The 20,699-nt window shown below is 35.9% G+C and overlaps 1 long non-coding RNA gene across 1 annotated transcript in view; it reads left to right on the top strand.

Moving 5' to 3' along the window:
- Nucleotides 1-275: 275 nt before the first annotated feature.
- Nucleotides 276-20,699, top strand: part of LOC110350806 (uncharacterized) — a 29,800-nt gene continuing 9,376 nt past the window's right edge. The window contains exons 1-2 of the long non-coding RNA XR_002397693.2: nt 276-1,753; nt 18,290-18,424. This is a non-coding gene — a long non-coding RNA (uncharacterized LOC110350806). The remainder of the gene's footprint in view (nt 1,754-18,289; nt 18,425-20,699) is intronic.

The raw sequence follows: 20,699 nt of genomic DNA, 5'->3' as shown, positions 1-20,699 counted from the left end.
AATGCACAGCATAAATCCATCACTTTAGTGAAAATTCTTACAGTCCATCTATATGGGCTATATATATTAATCTCCTGAAAACTTGAATGCCAGTTCAGTACATAACATTATGTATGGCACTTTAACTTGCAGGCAAATAATTATATTTGCTATTGGGTAATACCACTGTTCAAAACATAATAAACATATGCATAATTAACTTGCCCATGTGTTTAGCAGCATAATTCATAATAGCTTAGTCTTGGAAGAGGCTTATATGTCCATCAACAGATGAATGGATAGAGAAAATGTGGTATTTATACACAAAAGAGTACTGTTCTGCCATAAAGAAAGGTAAACTTGAGTCATTTGTAGGAAAACAGGTGCACTTTGAGACCTTAATGTTAAGTGAAATAAATCAGACACACAAGCTTAAATACTGCATGATTTCTCTTATATAAGAAACTGAAATTATAAGAGTAAAATAAAAAATAGATAATGAGAAGTAGGGACATAGATCTTTCTCAAATAGGAAGGGAATTAAGAAATAGAGGGAGTGAAGGAAAAGGGGATGAAATAAGGAGTGGAGATGTGTTATGTACATGTACAAACTCCACAGAAGGAATGTACACATTGTATACTACACACGTGTACTAATAAAAAGTGAGGACAATGGTATTTAATACTCATATATTATGTTAAAAATGAGTTGCATTAACTAACCTATACAAGGAATTAGTCTTAGCTATAGCATTAGTTTGCTAGGGCTGCATAACAAGGCACCAGACTAGATGTCTCCACAGAAGTTCATTTTCTCACAATTCTGGAGGATAGAAGTTTGAGATCCAAGTGTCAAAGTGGTTGCTTTCTCCTGAGATCTCGCTTATTTGGTTTGTAAAGGGGCATCTTGTCATTTTGTTTTCTTTTGTTGTTGTTGTCGTCATTTTGTTTTCAAAAGATCTTCCTTCTGTACATGTCTCTGTTCAAATTTCCTCTTATGTGGACCCCAGTCATGTTAGATTAGCACCCACTCTAATGAACTCACTCTAACTTAATTACCTCTTTCAGATCCTATCAAAATGCAGTCACATTCTGAGGTAATGAGGATGAAAATTTCAACATATTAATTTAGAGGAGGGGGAACACAATTCAGCCTATAGCAGTGATTCTCCTATATTATTGACATACCTGATATGTCAAGACTATTCATAATTTTAGCTCACTGAAACCAAAGAAATACCTAGTTAGGGCTACACATGTTTTTATTTTCATGCTAACAATTTTGCTTAATAATTCTATGCATAAGATTCAGGTCTGTGGGCAAGAAAAGATAAGCAATTATGAACTTACTTAATTTTAATTAATTTTATTGATATTACTTATAAAGTTTTTGATTCACAATTGTCTACATAAGAAATTACTGTTTAAGTAAGAGACATGTCAGGAGTTAAAATGAAGGAACATGAAAGCCCTCAGGATATACTTTCTAAGCATTTCTAAGCCTTTGCCTCATCATCTGTATAAAGGGAGTATTAGTACCTTTATTAGTGGTGTTAGAATGAGCAAATGAATATTAAAATTCCTTGTAAAATATAAAGCCCTGTTCAAATATTATTTATCATTTTCATGATAGGCCAAAGGAAAATTTGAAGAGAAACTTCCAGAACTGTATTATTCCCTCCAAAATAACAGAGGTTCAGAGAAACTGAGTGTAAAGTGCTTCAAATATAATCAAACTATCTCCAGTTGCTTGGCTTTAATCTCATCATCATAGGTATGTATGTTTGTTCTGAATAAGTTACCTAGAAGAACTTTAATCATTAACAATTCATATAATTACCAGGAATGAATTTCAATGTTGAAGAAGTCCTGCCTGCATAGTTTATGGGTCCTATAAGTTAAAAAAATTAAATACTTTGCAATTTGCATAGCACTTAGGGGCTGTTCTTAAAGCAAGCACAATCGTAGGGTAAAATTCAAAACCCCAAAAGTCAAGGGAATACTGAAACTTTTCCTGTGTGACTGACATTGAAGAGGCTCTTATATTTTTGCATAATGATTTTAAAGATTTTGCTCATCTTTTTGAGCTACTTCTTACTTGGCTTCCCCTGTCTGTCTAGTCAAGGTGGGAAATTAGGCCTGAGGCCTGGGCCATTCCTCTTGACAACCAGAGGAGGTGATGGCATAGGAGGTCAAGGTCAAGATCAGGCAACTTCCTCTCCCAACTCTTTTCTTTCCCATACATTGATTTGAGGGTACTATTGTGCTGTTTGCACTTGGGTCAGAATTGCTGCATATGGCTCTGAAAGGACCTATAAAAGGGCCAGTAGCTGTGAAATTCATGTCAACTTGATCACAGCTCCTCTGTTATCAAATGTGTGTCAAAGTTATTGTGTTAAGAAGTTTGACTATCACTAAATCCATGACATATTTAAATAAATAAGCTATATATTTGCAACCCTTTCTTCTAGTCCTACTTAGCCAACATCAACCTACTATCTTGTTCACCCTTTCTCTCTTGTTTATACCTATATACTGTACCTACCATAATACCTATATACTGTACCTACCATAATACCTGGTACTTGGTGAGTAGCTATCAGTAAATAAGGTTCTAAAGCCCATATGGCTCAAGTAAATCATATTAAAACAAAGAGGACTCATTTGAAATTGTAGCTGTTTACCACTTCAGTTCCTGTAGCCACCACACCTGTCAAAAGCCTCAGAGCCATGGAGAATAGACAAGGTAGTTATTCAGCTCCTGGAAGGTGGGAAGATGTGATAGTTAATTTTGGATGTCAGCTTGGTTGCCTTAAGGTATACCTAAAAACCTGGCAGAGCTTTGTTTTGGGGTGTCTGTGGGGTTGTTTCCAGAGGATAGAAGCATATGGGTCTGAATGGCCTAGGGAGGGAAGATCAATACTTAGTGTGGATGAACACTATCCAGTCAGTGAGGAGCAAGACAGCACACAAACAAAGAAAAGGCAAATGTATTTGTGTATATATCTTTGGGAGCTGGAAGATACTTTTCCCCTTCAGTCCTTGGAATCCAGTACTCCAAGATCCATGGCCTTTACACTCTAGGACTTAAACTAGTAGCTCTCAGATTCTCAGGCTTTCAGCCTCAGATTAAGAGTTATACCATTGGCTTCCATGGTTCAAAGGCCTCTGACTTGGACTCAGCACCTCAGGGGCTCTGGCACATAGATGACGAGTCATGGAACTTCTCAGCTTCCATAACTGTGAGAGCTAATTCTCTTAATAACTCTGCTTTCATATGTCTATATATGCATCCTATTGGTTCTGTCTCTCTGGAGCACTCTAACTAATGCAGGAGCCAATATGTTGCCTGGTTTTGGTGTTGTATAATTCATTTTTTTTCTTTTAAGTGCTGAAAGGCAAATGTAAAGAGCCAGAACTTCAACCTAGGAGACTAGGTCAGACCAAAACTCTTCCATGTTTCAGGCCAGCTAGCTGGGAGATGAGGCAGTGTGAGACAGAGGGTGAGAGAGTGACTTATTTAATCAATGTCAAAGCTCATTAAATTGCAACTAGCCTAGAAAATAGCTGGAATCTTCTTTAGGATTAAGGACCAATGTTGCTGCCCTTGCTTTTCGGGAGAGTATGAAAATGAAAGATCCTTGTGACATAAGGTTGTTAGAATGGTGATGGCAGTCAGAGAAACAATCCTCCTGACCTCTATGGAGCAGAGAAAACAGCTGGATGGCTGATATTTTCATCAGCTATCTTTTTATCCAGCTGCACAGATGGCACTTAAATTATATAATAAATTACAGGCATTCCAATGTACCCATCAAACTCTGCCAGTCATATAGCTTAAAACCTTTAGAATCCCAAGACCTTTGAGTATGTTAGTCACAACAGGGGCAGATTGTTTTTGAACCTAATATTTCACTTATTATGAAATAAGGAATCTTTTGGACAGGGAGAGGCAATATGTATATTAAACTTCATGTTATACCTCCAATTCTTCCTTTCAACTTAAGATCCTACTTGTCTTCTTAGGTAACAAATTTCCTCCTTGATCAATAAGAAACATTTCTACGTAGTCCCAATGTCTCCTTTAGGGTAAAACTGAAATCAAGCTTTTAAAATAAAATAAGTAGTAGTATTTTTATTTCCTGTGATTATAAAGGATTTAACTTCATCAGTATTCAAGTGGTCCTGTATCATTCATGATGACTCAATAGCAATATGTCCTACAAATTATTCAAGCCTTTTCCATGACTCATGCCATGTATTATTGCAAAATAATTTTTCCCTCTCTCCTGGAAAAAAGTGTCTACTTTTTTTTTCGTACCAGGGATCAAACTCTGGTTCTTGAGCTTGCAGGGCAGGCGGCGGCACCACTGAGATAAATCTCCGGCCCTGGGCCTATTTTTCTTATGAAAAGGAGTAGAAATTTGGAAACTTTTGAGAGATATTACTAATAATACAGATGGTTAATATTTTTAAGTGAATTAAGTCACTAAGATAGAACTAAGATCCTAGAAACCACAGATCTTCATTTGGTGCAACATGAGCACAAGTATTATAAAGATTTTGCTGTGACTTTTCTAGAAAGCTGACATGGAGGTGCATGTATCATAAGAAGGGAGGCTGCTCTATGTGAGTTTGAAAGCTGATTGACAGGAGTATATCTAGGGAACTCTCAGTCTGTTTGTTCTATGATAATAAAAGTACCACAGGCTACATAATTTATGTAGAAAATAAATTTAGTTCTCACATTTCTGGAGGTTAATAAGACCAAGATCAAGTCATCTACAGGGTTGGTTGTTTGATGAGGGCTGTTCTCTGCATCCTTCATAGGGCCTTATTTCTGCATTGTTCAGAGGGAAAGAAAGCTCTGTCCTTACATGACAGAGTGCAGAAGACCAGGTGAGGTGAACATTGTGCGAAACCCCCTTTAGAGGGGCCTTAATCTTTTTCAGGTGTGAAAAACCCTCATGGCCTGACAAGGTTTTAATATTTTTGGAATTTAAACACATGTCTACACTTATATATCACTCATATGTGGAAATCTGGAATGATTTGTTCCACAAACTTGAGTATAAATGTGTGTGCATATCTCTTATTTGTGAAACAAACTCAAGCTCCTAAGTGCCTATTATTAGGAAATCTGAAACATCCCTCTTGAGCTGTCTCCACCAACCTGACCAATTCTGCTTTCTTCTCTTTCGGCCAATTCCCCAAGAATACTGGGATAGACTTACTCATTGTAGAGGGTGGAGTGATGGGCAGGGACGTTCCTGATCCCAGTGCTGGACATAAAGAGATGTGGAATGACCGACTGCCTTGGGATTGCCATCACCTTTAGCTGGTACCCAGTGTCACTATTGAACATTGTTCAAAAAATTCAGCAGACTCTTGTTTTCTCTGTGTGATGCTCATCCTGGCCTGGATGTCTGTCATCCAACAATGGGGCTCTGAACTTGGACTTTGAAATTATAACCTTAGTTCAAATCAGATATTCTGCTATTGTTCACCACAGCCAAACCTGTACACGTCACTGTGTCATCATGGCTAGCCTCAGTCACACTTCACAGTTGGACCACCACACAAGACTACCCTTTCTTCAAGGCTAGTTCAAGGGCCTCCTTGACAGTTTCAGTTCCAGATTCCTGGGCAGCACCACCTGTTTACACTTCAGAGTCTCTGTGACTTTGAGTCTCAAGGAGCAGAAGTCCATGAATGGTCCGTTTGCCACTGAAATTTGGACTTCTTTGCAAAACAATCTCCTTCTAAGGACAAGTTCTTATGAAGTAATGGCAAATTATGTTACAATACTTTTAAAAAGTTATTATTGTATCTCCTTTTAAGACCATGTATACCGAGTTCTTTATATAACTAGGAATTCCCTTTCAAATAATTTTTGATTGAACTGTAAGCCTTTTATTTTGTTTGTTTCTCTCTTTTTTTTTTGAGATGGTTTCACCATGTATCCAAGCTGGCTTTGAACTTGTGATTCTCCTGCCTTAGCCTCCCAGGAGCTGCAATTACAGGCATGTGCCACCACACCCAGCTAAACTAGAGGATTTTTTTTGCAAGTAATGTATAGTATATACATCTAGACATAAAAATGAATAATGTAATTTTTTCTTTAAAAAATTTTTACTTTTATTAGTACATGTTTGCAATATATAATTTTATATACATTGTGTGGAGATGGAATATGTACATAGCAAATCTTAATTCATTTTGCATCCCCTTCCCCTTCCTTCCCTTCATCTCTTCATCTGCTTCCCATTTGCAAAAGATCTATCTCCCTGTTTCCTATTAACTATCTTTTGTTTTGCTGTTTAAGTTATTTACACTTTGAGTTTCTCATATAAAAGAATCCATATGATGTTTAAACTTGTGTATCTGGTTTATTTTACTTAACATGATAGACTCAAGGTGCATCACTTTTCCTACAAACAACTCAAATGTATCCTTATTCGTGGTAGAGTAGTACTCCATGGGGAAAAATACCACATTTTCTTTAACCATTCATCTGTTGATGGACATATAGGCTGCTTCCAAGATTTTGCTATTATAAATTGTGCTGCTATAGACATGGGTAGGCATGTATCATTGTAGTGTGATGTCTTCAACTCTTCTGGGAAGACATCTAGGAGGGAAATAGCTAGGTTGAATGGAATTTCTATTTTTAGTTTTTTGAGGAATCTCTACACTGATTTCCATATGGGTTGTACTAGTTTACATTCCCACCAACATTGTAGAAGGGTTCCTTTTTCCCTGCATCCTCATCAGCATTTGTTCTTATTTGATTTCTTTATGATAGACATTCTTTCTGGTGCAAGGTGGAATCTCAGTGTTGTTTTAATTGGCATTTCTGTAAGAGCCAGAGATGTTGAACATTTTTCCATGTATTTATTCTCCATTTGCACTTTGAGAATTGTCTATTCGTTTCAGTGGCCTATTTTTTGTTTGGGTTTTTTATTTTTGGGGATCTACTTTTTTTTTAGTTCTTTATATATTCTAGATATTAATTTTCTATCCAAAGTGTAGCGGCAAAAACTTTCCTGTCCCCACAAAGAAGCATTCAATTGCTGCTCAATCATAATAGATTCCCTGAATATAAAGATACCACCCCAATAAATGGCTCAGTCTTTACTACAATGCTGAATCTAAAGATGTGTATGGTTTCTTTTCTTCAACATCCAAATCCAAGCTCTATTAACCAAGAAGGATAGATTACCAAAATATACCTAGTATGTCATTAAATGTCTCAGTATTTCATCTAAATATACCTGCAAAAACATTTCAATATTTCATCTCCACAGCCACCCCTAGTCCAAACTGTATCATCTCTCACCTCAAGAGGGGCAGCTTCACCTGCTCCTTGCTGCCATTCTTACCAAGACCTAACAGATTTTCTCATCTTAGTAAGAGATCACAAACATAAATCAGATCATGTCACTCCCCAACTTGCAACCTATGAAAGGCTTTTCTTGCTTTTCCTTTCTCACAGACTAAAAGCCCTTTTCTGATTCTGGTATGCTTCTCTCCAATTTTTCAATTGGCAGCCCATTCTCAGACTTTAGAGGACAGATCTCATATTGTCAAAGAGAAGTCTTTCCTGACTCCATTTCCAAGGTTACAATCCTACAGTCACTACTACAGTCACTACTCCCTTATCATCTTCATTTCCTTCATACTTTTGATGGGGTTTCAAAAAGGAGTACATGTAAATGTCAGTCTGCAATATTTATGTGGTTGTCCTGGTCATACTCTATTGTTATTGTTGAGACAAGAGTTGTCACCATGTTCTACATAGTTTTAAAACCCAGCTTTTATAATGTTAAATTACACAGATGTCTTAGAATACTAAATATTCATTTAGAATGTTTTTTAAATACTCCATCATATTGAGGTGTTATAATTTTGGTAACCAGGACTTTGTTGTTAGATATTTAGATTTCTCCTTATCTTTTACTTTGGATTTGGGAGAAAGACCAAAGTAATTATTACAGCCCTCAGAATCAGAAAGGGAAAATAATGGGTCAATGATGGTAAACAAAACATATTCACAAAACCAGAGATACCTAAATTAGTGTTGCCCTTGAAGCCCAAAAGAACAAATTTATGAAAAATAAAGGAAATACAATGTGAACATAATTAAGCTTATGACACTTTAATTTTTTGCATAAATAACTTGGTTAATAGTGATAGAATAGCAAGATTTATGGTGAAGTCAATGGATTGGGTTTTTGAAATGTTTAATTTGAGATATTTGGTGGCTCATCCAAGGGGAAGAATCTGGGAGGCAGTTGGGTTTCATGGTGTGTGGCTTAGGAGCAAGTTCTAGTTTAGTATAAAGGACTGGGAGACGTCAGGCCATCTACTGGATGGTAATTGAGACCAATGCAACCAGAATGAGAAGATAAATTGACAAAATAGGAAAGAACATAGAAATCTGCAGGATGGACAGAGGAGGGTGGACATTTAAGGAGGTGAAGAACAAGAGGACAGAGAACTAGGAGCAGATGCAGGAGAGTGTTTTGTTTGCATTCTCCAGCCTTGACTGGCCTTTGCTTGGCTGGTTGTATCACTGCTTACTTTTCTCCCTCTTTACTTCTTGTTTATCTCTCCCCAAACTGTGCTTACAATGGAGCAAAACTTCAATAAAAATACACACGTTATTATATTCCCTAGGAAAAATAGCTAATAAGTTCTCTGAGCTCATTGAGTGAGTAGGTGGAGATCTCTAGGGTGTGATTTGAGGCATTCAGAGAAAGCTGCTTCTGTGTCCTAAAATAGTTCTTCAGCTGACCTATAGCAATGCCTGACATAGGGAGCACTCAGTAAATCCTTGTGAGTAAATGAACCCATGAATATTGAATGACTATCTTATTAAAATGCAAATATTCTGAAAGGATGACAAATAAATTGTCAACCCCTATTTAACAACTTAGTAGGTTGGGATTTGTAATCCAAACTCTTTCCATTGTTGCCATGCAGTTGACTCAGAGGGCCAGTTACTGTGACAGGTATACAGGCCTGAGGTGGAGGTTACCTGAAAAGGCACATCTAGCATACTGGTAGAATTTTATAAAATCTATACAAAGCATTTATATCTATTTCCTAGGCTTTTACAACAAATCACCACAAACTGAATGGTTTAGAATAATGTAATTGTCATAGTTCTGGAGTCTGGAAGTCTGAAATCAAGGTGCTATCAGGACCATGCTCTCAGTGAAGTCTCTAGGGAAGGATCCTTCCTTGTGTCTTCCTCGCTGCTGGCAGATGACAGGCATCCTTGGTGTTGCAGATGCAGCACCCTAATCACTGCGCTCATCTTCACACAGCATTCTTCCTTTGTGTCTGTGGTCCCTGTGTCTCTGTTTCCTTTGCTTTTACAAACATTCCCTAATCCAGTATAACCACATCTTAACTTCAAATTACAATATGAAAATACCACATTTCCAAGTAAGATTATATTTTGGGGTTCTGGGGGACATAAATTTCTGTGAGAGACTATTCAACTTAGTACACCATCTATTATAGATAGATTAAGATTAGATACTCAGCTAAATTCTAGGGAAAATCTGGTTGTGGAGACAAGTAATTATGTTATATGAGACACTAACGCTGGTGTTTGTGTGTGTGTGTGTGTGTGTGTGTGTGTGTGTATTATCATTACCATAAATGAAAGAAGGAGTGAAAAGGACATTAATTTACTCTAAAAAGTATTGTGAGTGAATGTTATGAGCCAAACTTTGGATGAGAGACTGGAAAAGAGTGGTAAATGACAGGGGTACTACTCATGTTCCTAGAAAACATAGAGTCTAATGGGAAAAGATAAACAATAAAGTATGGAACAAGTATACTTGAAATTTAAAACTGAGAAAGTGTAAGGAGATTTTCAGGATGCTTGTGAATAAGAATAACCAACCGAGAAGACCCTACTTGGGTAGTCAGAAAAAAAACATCTATGCTTTAACCTGAAAGATTAGGAAGAATTCAGCCATGGGAAGAGTCAGGAGGAGGCATTTTACTTCTTTCATCTCATTGTCAGGGCTGTCACTTAGCAGAGATCCCAAAATTCAGCAATTAGGATGAGGGATTTTATATCCTATCCCACATTTTATCTGTTTAGTTGTACTTCTAGATAGAGGCTCAGATGTTTTCTCATTTTTGCCCACCCTTTCCCCTACACACATACATTTATTATTGAATCATTTCACAGTTACACATACTATGACAATTTAGCCTTATAAATTTTAGCATATATATCACCTAAGAAAAAGAACATTTTTTTTGCATAGCCATGGTACAATTATTATATTCAGCTAATTTGACATTAATATATTATCTAATTATAATTCATATTTTAATTTCCTCAAATTTTCTCACTTTCTTTATATTTTTTTCCTAATTCAAAATCCAATAAAAAATCAAGGATTATATTTATTTGACCTGACTTTTTAATCTTTTACCTATAATAGTTTGCCAAACATTTTGTCTCTCATGACATTGACATTTTTAAAGATGCCAAGTCATTGCTTTGTAGAATAGTCAATGGAACCCAAACATATACCAGATTTGTAGTATAGTTTTTTATATTTTGTCTAGATACTCACTTGGAAATTTGCAATTAAATTGATAGCATTCTATTAACTATTGCAATTCAGAGTATACCAAGCCAGTTCCAAGGGGGTTTAAATGAGAGTTTGTTCATTATAGGAGACTTGGAACTATATTATAAACAAAGAAAAACAGGTTTCTTTACTGCAGGGTTTCTCAAGGACCTTTATGCACTACCAAGCATTATTAATCTTTAAAGCATTATAGAATAGAGTTGCCTGTTTGTGTCCATGGAGGATTAGTCACAGGCCTCCTACAGATTCCAAAATCCAGGTGTGCTGAAGTCCCTTATATAAAGTGGTGCAGTATTTGCATATAACTGGTACAACCTTCCTTTATATTTTTTGAAACAAAACATTTATTGGTATATTTTAGATATACGTAAGGATAATATTCATCATAGGAAATTTGTACCTGTACAGGATATATCTTGTGTCTTTTTTCCCCATTTCCCCTCCTTTGACCCTCTTCCCCTCCTTATTTACAAATGCTTTTTCATTTTTTCCTTCTAGTCTCTTTTTCCCTTGTCGCTTCTTTCCTTTCTCCCTTTCCACTCCCCGTCCCTTGTTCCCCTTCTCACTTGAATATTTTCTTCCCATCTCCCAATATCTATTATACATTTTGGTCCTTATTTAAACTTTTGGTTTCTCACACCAGAGTAACAATGCAGTTATTTAAACATGTGTGTCCAATTTATCTCACTTAAGAGTATGGTCTCAAGGTGCATCCATTTAGCTAGAAATGACTCAAGCTTATGCTTCTTTATGGCTGAGTAGTACTCCTTTCTATAAAAAACCCCACATCTTCTTTGTCCATTCATTGGTTGAAGGACATTTGGGCTCTTTCCAAGATTTAGCTACTACAAACTGTGCTTCTATAAACATGAGTGTGCATATATCACTGTTATGATGCTTTTAATTCTTCTGGGAAGATACCAAGGAGGGGTATAGCTGGGTCAAATGGAACCTCTACTTTTAGTGTTTTTTTGAGGAATCTCCACACTGATTTCCACAGTGGTTGCACCAGTGTACACTCCCACCAACAGTGGAGAAGGGTTCCTTTCTCCTACAGCCCTGCCAGCATATGTTATTGGTTGATTTCTTGATAAAAGCCATTATTTCTGGAGTGAGATGGAATCTCAGCATTGTATTAATTTGCATCTCTTGGATGACCAGTGATGTTGAACATTTTTTAATATATTTACCATTTCCACTTTTTCTTCTGAGAAGTATCTATTCATTTTAGATACTCATTTTTGGATTGGGTCTTTGAATTTGTAATTTTTTTGAGTTCTTTATATATTCTAGATATTAGTCCTTTGTCTAAGGAACAGCTGGCAAATTTTTTTCCCACTCTGTGGGTTGTCTCTTCCCTCTATTGGAGGTTTCTCTTGCTGTGGAAAAGTTTTTTTTTAGTAAAATGAGATCCTAGTAAAACGTTAAATTTTACTAAAATGTTGATTCTATGTGATATTTCCTGTGGGATCAGGTTTTGTTCATAAAGTCTTTGCCAACACCAATGTCTTCAAGAGTTCTACCTTTTAGCAGATTTCACGTTTCTGTTTGAATATTTAGATCTTTGATCCATTTTGATTTGAGTTTAGTGCATGGTGAAAGATATGGGTCTAGTTTTAATCTTTGGCATGAGGAAAGCGAGTTTTCCCAGCACCATTTATTAAAGAGGCTATCTTTCTTTCAGTGAAGTTGTTTGGCTACTTTGTCATAGATAAGGTGGCTCAGTTTGTTTGGAGTTTTTTGGGGGATGATATTGTGAAAGGTGTTGTTCTCTTAATTTCTCTCTCAGTGAGTTTTGATTTATGTACAGGAATGCTATTGATTTTTGTGTGTTGACCTTGTTTCCAGCTGCACTACTGAATTTGGTTATTAAATCTACAAGTCTTTTGGTGGAGCTTTTGGGGTCTTCTATGTAGAGTATCATGTTATCCACAAATAATGATAATTTAATTTCTTTATTTTCTATACTTATTCCTTTTATTTATTTCTCTTGTATAATTGCTTTGGCTAATGTTTCCAGAACTATATTGAATAAGAGTGCTGACAGTGGACATCCTTGTTTTGATCCTTATTTAAGAATGAAAGCTTTCAGTTTCTGTGCATTTAGTAGGATGTTGGCTATTAGTTTGTCATAAATAGCTTTTATCAGATTGAGATAAAGACCATCTATTCCAATTTTCTGTAGGTTCTTTTTTAAAATCATGAATGGTTGTTGGACTTTGTCAAATGCTTTTTCTGCATCTATTGAGATGATCATATGGTTTTTGTCCTTGGCTCTGTTAATATGGTGTATTACATTTATTGATTTGTATATGTTGAACCATCCCTTCATCCCTGGGATGAATTCTACTTGGTCATGGTGTATAATCTTCTTGATAATTTGTTGCATTCTGTTTGCCAGTATTTATTGAGGAGTTTTGCATCTATGTTCATTCGGGAGATTGGCCTGTGGTTCTCTTTCTTTCCTTATATTTTAAGTCACCTCTAAGTTACTTAAAATGCCAAATACAACACGAATTTTATATACATAGTTATGATACTATACTATTTAAGGAATACTGACAAGGCAAAAAGTCTGTTCACTACAGATACAATTTTTAAAGAAATATTTTCTACCTACAGTTGGTTGAATCCATGGACGTAGAACTCATAAATATGGATGGCTAATTGTACAAGTTTTCCCAAACTTAATTGGCTCACAGAATACTTTGAGGGCTGTTTCACCTATTGCTGAAAAAAATTACAGCAAATTTATTGACTTACAACATGTATTTATCCTCTTACACATTTTCTGAGAACTGGGAGTCTGGAAGCAGCTTAGCTATGTGGTTCTGGGTCAGAGACCCTCCTCAGATTGTAGACAAGATGTCAGATGGAGCTCCATTGTTTGGAGACCTGACCAGGTCTGAAAGGTCTTTTTCAAGCTGGTGACTCACATAACTATGGGGAGAAGGCCTCTCCAAATATCATCATGACATAGTAGCTGACTTCCCTACAAATAAATGATATAAGAGAGTGGGGAGAAAGCTGTAATGCCTATTACGACCTACTCTCAGACATCACATGCATCACCTTTACCAATGAGTCACTAAAAATACCACACACAGAAGAAGAGGAGAATTAGGTTATATACTCCTCTCCCCTTTTTAGGCTCTACCTTTGAAGGGAGTAATATGAGAGAATTTACAGATATATTTTGAAAACACTATAAGGACCATGTCAGGATCATAGAATTTTTCATAAAACACTTGAGAAATGCTATTAGTTTTAATGTTGAGAGAGCTCAGATGAGAAATTAGAAGGCATGGGTCTGAGAGCAGACTTGTTTATTAATTGCATCAACTTGGGCCTGTCTTTTAACTTTTTAAGCTTTCCGTTTTACATAATTAAAGCAAAAGTGATAATATCTGTGTAATACTTTTGAATTGTTTTCAATATAAAATGAATCAATGTACATAAATATGCTTTCACAGTTATAATGTACTACAGAGATATTCTGACTTACTGAAATCATTGGCCAATATCTGAATTGTCAAGTAATGGAAGACTACATGTCTTTTCATACTAAAAAATCTCCTTTTCCTACTTTCCAGTAGAATGCCACATGGATAGGCATGCTTTAAAATGTTTGTGATATAGACCACATGCTAGCTCATAGGACATGTCTAAGTAAATGTAAAAGAACTGAAGTTACCCCCTGTGTATTATCAGACCATAGTGCAATAAAATTGGAGATCAATAATATAAGAAACTGCAAAACCCCTGCAAAAACATGGAAATTGAATAACACCCTCCTGAACAACCAATGGGACACAGAGGAAATTAAAGAAGAAATTAGACAGTTTGCACAAGTAAATGATAATGCCAGTACAACATACAGGAATCTATGGGACACAATGAAAGCAGTTCTATGTGGGAAATTCATAGCAGTGAATGCCCATATTAGGAAAACAGAGAGAACTCAGATAAATAACCTAATGCAGAACCTCAAGCTCCTAGAAAAAGAACAGCATAACAAACCCAAAGCTCACACAAGAGAGGAAATTATAAAGATCAGAGTAGAAATCAATGCAATGGAGACTAAGAGAATACAAAAAAAAAATCAATGAGTCAAAGAGTTGGATTTTCAAAAGAATAAATAAAATTGATAAACCTTTAGCCAACCTTATCAAAAAAAGGAAAGAAAAGGCTCAAATCCATGCAATTAAGAATGAAAAAGGTGAAGTCACAACAGACCCAGCAGAAATCCAGAGGATCATCAATACCTACTTTGAGAACCTGTACTCTAATAAAACGGAAAACACAGAAGAAATGGACAGATTCCTAAATACATAAGAATTGTCAAAGTTAAATGAAGAAGATATAGAAATTCTAAACACCCCAATTACAATGAGTGAAACTGAAAATGTAATAAAAAATTTCCAACAAAGAAAAGCCCAGGTCCTGATGGCTTCACTGCTGAATTCTACAAGACATTTAAAGAATAACTATCACCATTACTCTTTAAACTCATCAAGAAAATTGAAAGGGAAGCAAGGCTTCCAAATTCATTCCTGGAAGCAAGTGTTACTTTGATTCCAATACTAGGGAAAGACCCAACCTAAAAAGAAAACTACAGGCCAATCTCCCTAATGAACATAGATGCAAAAGTCCTCAACAAGATACTGGCAAACAGAATACAGAGGGTCATCAAGAAGATCATACACCCTGACCAAATTGGATTTATCCCAGGGATCAATATTCGTAAATAAATAAATGTAATACACTATATTAACAGAGTCAAGGACAAAAACCATATGATCATCTCAATAGATTCAGAAAAGGCATTTGACAAAATCCAACAACCATTCATGATAAAAACCCTACAGAAAATTGGAACAGAAGGTCTCAATCTGATTAAGGCTATCTATGAAAAACCAACAGCCAACATCATACTAGATGGTCAAAAACTGAAAACTTTCACGCTAAAATCAGGAACAAGACAAGGATGCCCACTATCACCACTCCTGTTCAATATAGTTCTGGAAACATTAGCACCAGCAATTAGAAAAGAGAAAGAAATAAAAGGAATAAAGATAGGAAAGGAAGAAATTAAACTCTCATTATTTGCTGATGATATGGTACTTTACATAGAAGATCCAAAAAACTCTACCAAAAGACTTCTAGACTTAATTGACAGATTCAGTAGAGCAGCTGGACATAAGGTCAATACTCAAAAAACAATAGCCTTCTTATACACAAATAGCAGACTCACTGAGAGAGAAATTAGGGAAACAATCCCTTTTACAATAGCATCCAAAAAAAAGAAATATCTAGGAATCAATCTAACAAAGGAAGCAAAAGACCTCTATACTGAAAATTACAGCACTCTGAAAAAGGAAATCGAGGAGGATATAAGAAAATGGAAGGACATCCCTTCTTCCTGGGTAGGAAGAACCAATATAGTGAAAATGGCCATACTTCCAAAACTGCTATATAGATTTAATGCAATGCTGATTGAAATTCCAACAATATACTTCACAGAATTAGAGAAAACAATCCAAAAATTCATTTGGAGCCAGAAGAGACCTAGAATAGCAAAAGCAATTCTAGGCAACAGAGAAATGGCACGGGGTAACACAATCCCCAACTTGAAACTATACTACAAAGCTACTGTGATAAAAAACAGCATGGTACTGGCAAAGAAACAGACCTGAGGATCAGTGGAATAGATTAGAAGACGCAGAAACAACTTCAGACATACTCAGCCACCTCATCTTTGACAAAGGAGCCAACCACCCTCATTAGAGGAAAGATAGCCTATTTAATAAATGGTGTTGAAAAACTGGATTTCAACCTGCCAAAGACTATAACTAGACCCATATCTATCACCATGCACTAAACTAAGATCGAAGTGGGTTAAAGATATAAATATTAAGACAGAAACTCTAAACTTGCTGGAAGATAAATTAGATAGAACTCTTAAAGACATTGGCATTGGAAAAGACTTTATAAACAAAACCTCAGTAGCACAGGAACTAGCAGAAAGAATCAACAACTGGGATCTCCTCTTATTAAGAAGCTTCTGCACTGCAAGAGAAACCACCAACAGAGCTGACAACCTACAATGTGGGAAAAAATTTTTAGCAGCTGCACCTCAGACAAAGGAGTACTATCTAGAATATACAAAGAATTGAAAAAAATCAGAATCCCCTCCCCCCAAATTCAAAGACCTAATTCAAAAATGGGCATCTGAAATGAACACACATTTCTCAAAGAAGTAAAAGCAGCAAATAAATATCTGAATAAATGTTCAACATCAGTGTTCTTTCGAGAGATGCATATGAAAACAACACTGAGATTCCACCTCACCCCAGAAAAAATGGCTGCTATCAAGAAATCAACCAATAACAAATGCTGGTAGGGGTGTGGGGAGAAAGGAACCCTTCTCCATTGTTGGTGGGAGTGCAGACTGGTGCAACCACTGTGGAAATCAGTATGGAGATACCTCAAAGAACTAGGGTTACAGGTCCCATTTGACCCAGCTATTCCCCTGCTGGGTATCTTCCCCAAAGACTTAAAGAATCATATCACAGTGATATATGTGTACCCATGTTTATAGCGGCACAGTTTATAATAGCTAAAGCTTGGAAAGAGCCCAAGTGCCCATCAACTGGAAACTGGATAAAGAAGATGTGGGTTTTTTTTTTTTATAAAATGGAGTGCTACTCAGCCATAATGAATGAGAAACTAGTCATTTATAGCTAAATGGATGCATATTGAGGCCATACTCTTAAGTGAAATAAATAGGACACACATGTGTAAATACTGAAGTTTCTCTAGTGTGAGAAACTGAAAGTGTAAATAAGGATTAAAATGAATAATTGATAACTTGAAATAGGAAAAGGTCCAAAGGTGTGTGTGTGGTGGTGGTGGTGGGGGGGGGGTGGAAGGGGAAAGGAAAGAAGGGAAAGGAAAAATCATGAGAAAAGAAAAAAAATACCAAAAAAATCTATGTATATAGGGAAGGGTGGAGGGGGTGAAGGATGCACAGGTAATGGGGAAAAAAAAATAAGAACCAAGATAAGAACCATCATGTACAGGTACAAGCACCCAATGATAAATGTAAACATTTTATACCTAAAATGTACCAACAAAAGAATTTAAGGAAAAAAAAAGTTTATGATGATCCTTGTAATAACTCCATAAGAATTTTAAACTCACGTCTCTTCTTATTTCACTGCTTTTTGTTAGATACATAGAACTTTGTCTCCACAGAGTACTGAGTTACCTGAAAGGAATAGTTGATGTTTCTAATGACTTCTAAATACTTCCATAATTTCCCTAAACTGTAAGGTGCTGCTTTTCTCCTGTGTTTTCTAAGTTGGCTCCAAGGCAGTTCCTAAAGAGCAGTTCAGAAAATAAGTAATGGCAGCATCATCAGAGTAAACAGTCTCCAGTGGTAGGACAAAGCGGGTTTGGATACAGGAGTCTTAATGGGATATGTTTGTTTAAGATTAGTCACGTACATTCTTTTAAGATCATGATACACAGTGTATTTACCATTTTATTCCCTATTAATTTTGTTACGAGATTTTATTTTTCATAGAAGTGCTTTTATATTTTATTTATTAATATCTACTTGTATTACATTAAAATAAAAAATTAAAAAGATACATAAAAAGATTAATGTCTTTACTTTATAGTCATATCTCATTACAAAATGAAGCACACAGACCAGACATAAAGAAAATGTTATTGGCACTCAACTGCAGTTTTTAAATCCAGAAATCTTAGACTACTTATGGGCATAATCTTGTTAATCTTCATAATATGATGAGGTAAGTCAAAGTATCCTCACTCTTAGAGGAAGTGTGACAAAACTTGGGTTTATTCTCAGTCTCTCTGTTTTTCTAATATTGTGCTCTGTACAACAGTTATTTGAAGACTGATTATGTTTTATTCCTTGTACATATAAAAAACTTTATATTATGGGTGAATTTGGACCAAGGTTTTTAACCTGGAAAGATCCATTGGTCAATACGTTAATTAGCCTATCAAGTTTACACCCTGTGTCAACTGTAATTTTTTATTGCCTAACTAAACTCTCCTTAATTTATTATAGTCATTAGTGCCTGTTAGCAAGGAGAATGTGTTTGAATTTTATAACAGTATGGGGTGGGCAGCTTCATGTCTCCAAGCTGGGACCTGCCTCACTTGATCTATTCACCTTATATTTAACCCAGGACTGGAACTTCCTTAAGAAATGATTATCCTTCCCCTTATAATTATAAACAGTCATAGGTCCTTTTATTTTATGCCTGAGCTCTCAAAGCTATAAAATGAGAATATGGGTTTAAATGATCTCCAAATTATCCTGTACATCTGAAACTCTGAGTTAATAATTATCTGCTTTGAGAAAGAGATTAACGCAACAATGATAGAAATAAATATCCCAAATTGGAGGCAATGAGAGTTATTAGCATATTTTTGTAACTACTAAAAATCAGTTTGAGATTCAATAACATTGTACTAATTAATGTATTAGTAATTAGTATACACTATATACAATATGTACAAAGTGTACACTATATACAATTAATAATTAGTATACACTAGTTAGTGTATAAAAGCCATTAGAAAGTGAAGTAGATCTACATAAACAATTATGAAAGTCCTAACATACATTGTTAAGTGAAACAACATGGCAAAGGATAATATGTTGATATGATACATGATCCTATTTATGTAAAAAAACAAACAAACATGCCAACACTGAAGTAGTGTTTGAGTATATTTGACACATTTAAAATTCTTTTTTTTTCCCTGTACTGGAGATTGAACCCAGGGAGTGTTGATCTACAACCTCAGCCCTTTTTATTTGTATTTTGGGCTCAGTCTTTGGAGTTAATCTTCCTTTACGTCTTTTTTCTCCCCCATTTGGCAAAAATTTCTCCATCATTATTTTTAACATTTTAATTGACATATTTGTGTATAAGTATGGGGTAAAATTTGGTAATTTGGCACAAGCATACAATGTATAAAGATCAAATCAGAGTAAGTTCCATTTATATTTCTGTATGTTGGGGATCTCTGGATTCTTCTAGTTATTTTGAAATATTGTTCTACCTCTGTTCTTCTCTATGATCCTTTGGCATTAATTTCTGACTGCTGTACACTGGCCCACTACACTGCTTGATAAAATGTCAAAACTTTTTCATTTGGGTTATAAAGTGCTGTTCTCCATACCTCGTGGTGCCTTTTCCACCCTACTACACTGGCTTCATTCTGTGATCCTCAGTTACACACACAGTCTTGTTTCTACAAGATTAACACTTGACCCTTTATAACCATACTCCAGTACCTTGATTAGTTAGATCCATTACTATACTGACGATAAGTGTTTTAAATAGGAACTTTGCAGTTACTTACAGGGCTTTAAATAAACTCCTAAATGCATAGCTCCAGCTCAGACTTTTCCCCTGAACACCAGGTTTGTGTATCCAATTCCTTAACCAGTATATCTTGGAGTATTTTAAACTTAAAATTCTTTTATTTTACACTCCAAACTTGCTCCTCATATAGTCTTTCCCAACTCAAGTAGTCACAACTCATCTTTTTGTTCCTCAGGAAGGCAGCGAGTAGCGAGTAGCAAGCAGCAGCAGCAAGCAACAAGGGGCAAGCCTGCCTTCTTTCTGTCCCTTTATATTCCAGAGAGGGCACAAACCTACGGATTAGTGGCACCCATACCCAAGGTGGGGGTTACATTATCCACACTCTTAATCCCAATATTACATCCTTCATCCACATTCACACATCCTAATCCAGCTCCCTTCGAAAGTCCCTACTTATGACCGCATAAGTCTTTGGGGGTGCATCTAGATACAAGCTGTAACAGAGAGCCTTCTTCAACAAATCATAAGCCCCACCCCATCGCTCTTCCCTGCATTATTGTTGTCCACAGCATCTGTAACCACCTAACTCAACATAGCTTTTCCCTCTATGGTCAGTTTTGTTCACTTCAATACTTTCAGGGCCTAGACTAGTGCCTGGTGCAAGGTGGTGCTCAGGAATTTGTTGTTAAATGAACTCATCACAAGAAAAAATATTGACTAT

This window comes from Heterocephalus glaber, unplaced genomic scaffold, assembly GCF_053883595.1.
Source record: "Heterocephalus glaber isolate CG9 unplaced genomic scaffold, H.glaber_assembly_v1.0 deba00000122, whole genome shotgun sequence".
Lineage (NCBI taxonomy): Eukaryota > Metazoa > Chordata > Mammalia > Rodentia > Bathyergidae > Heterocephalus > Heterocephalus glaber.
This window is presented reverse-complemented; position numbering and strand designations above follow the sequence as displayed.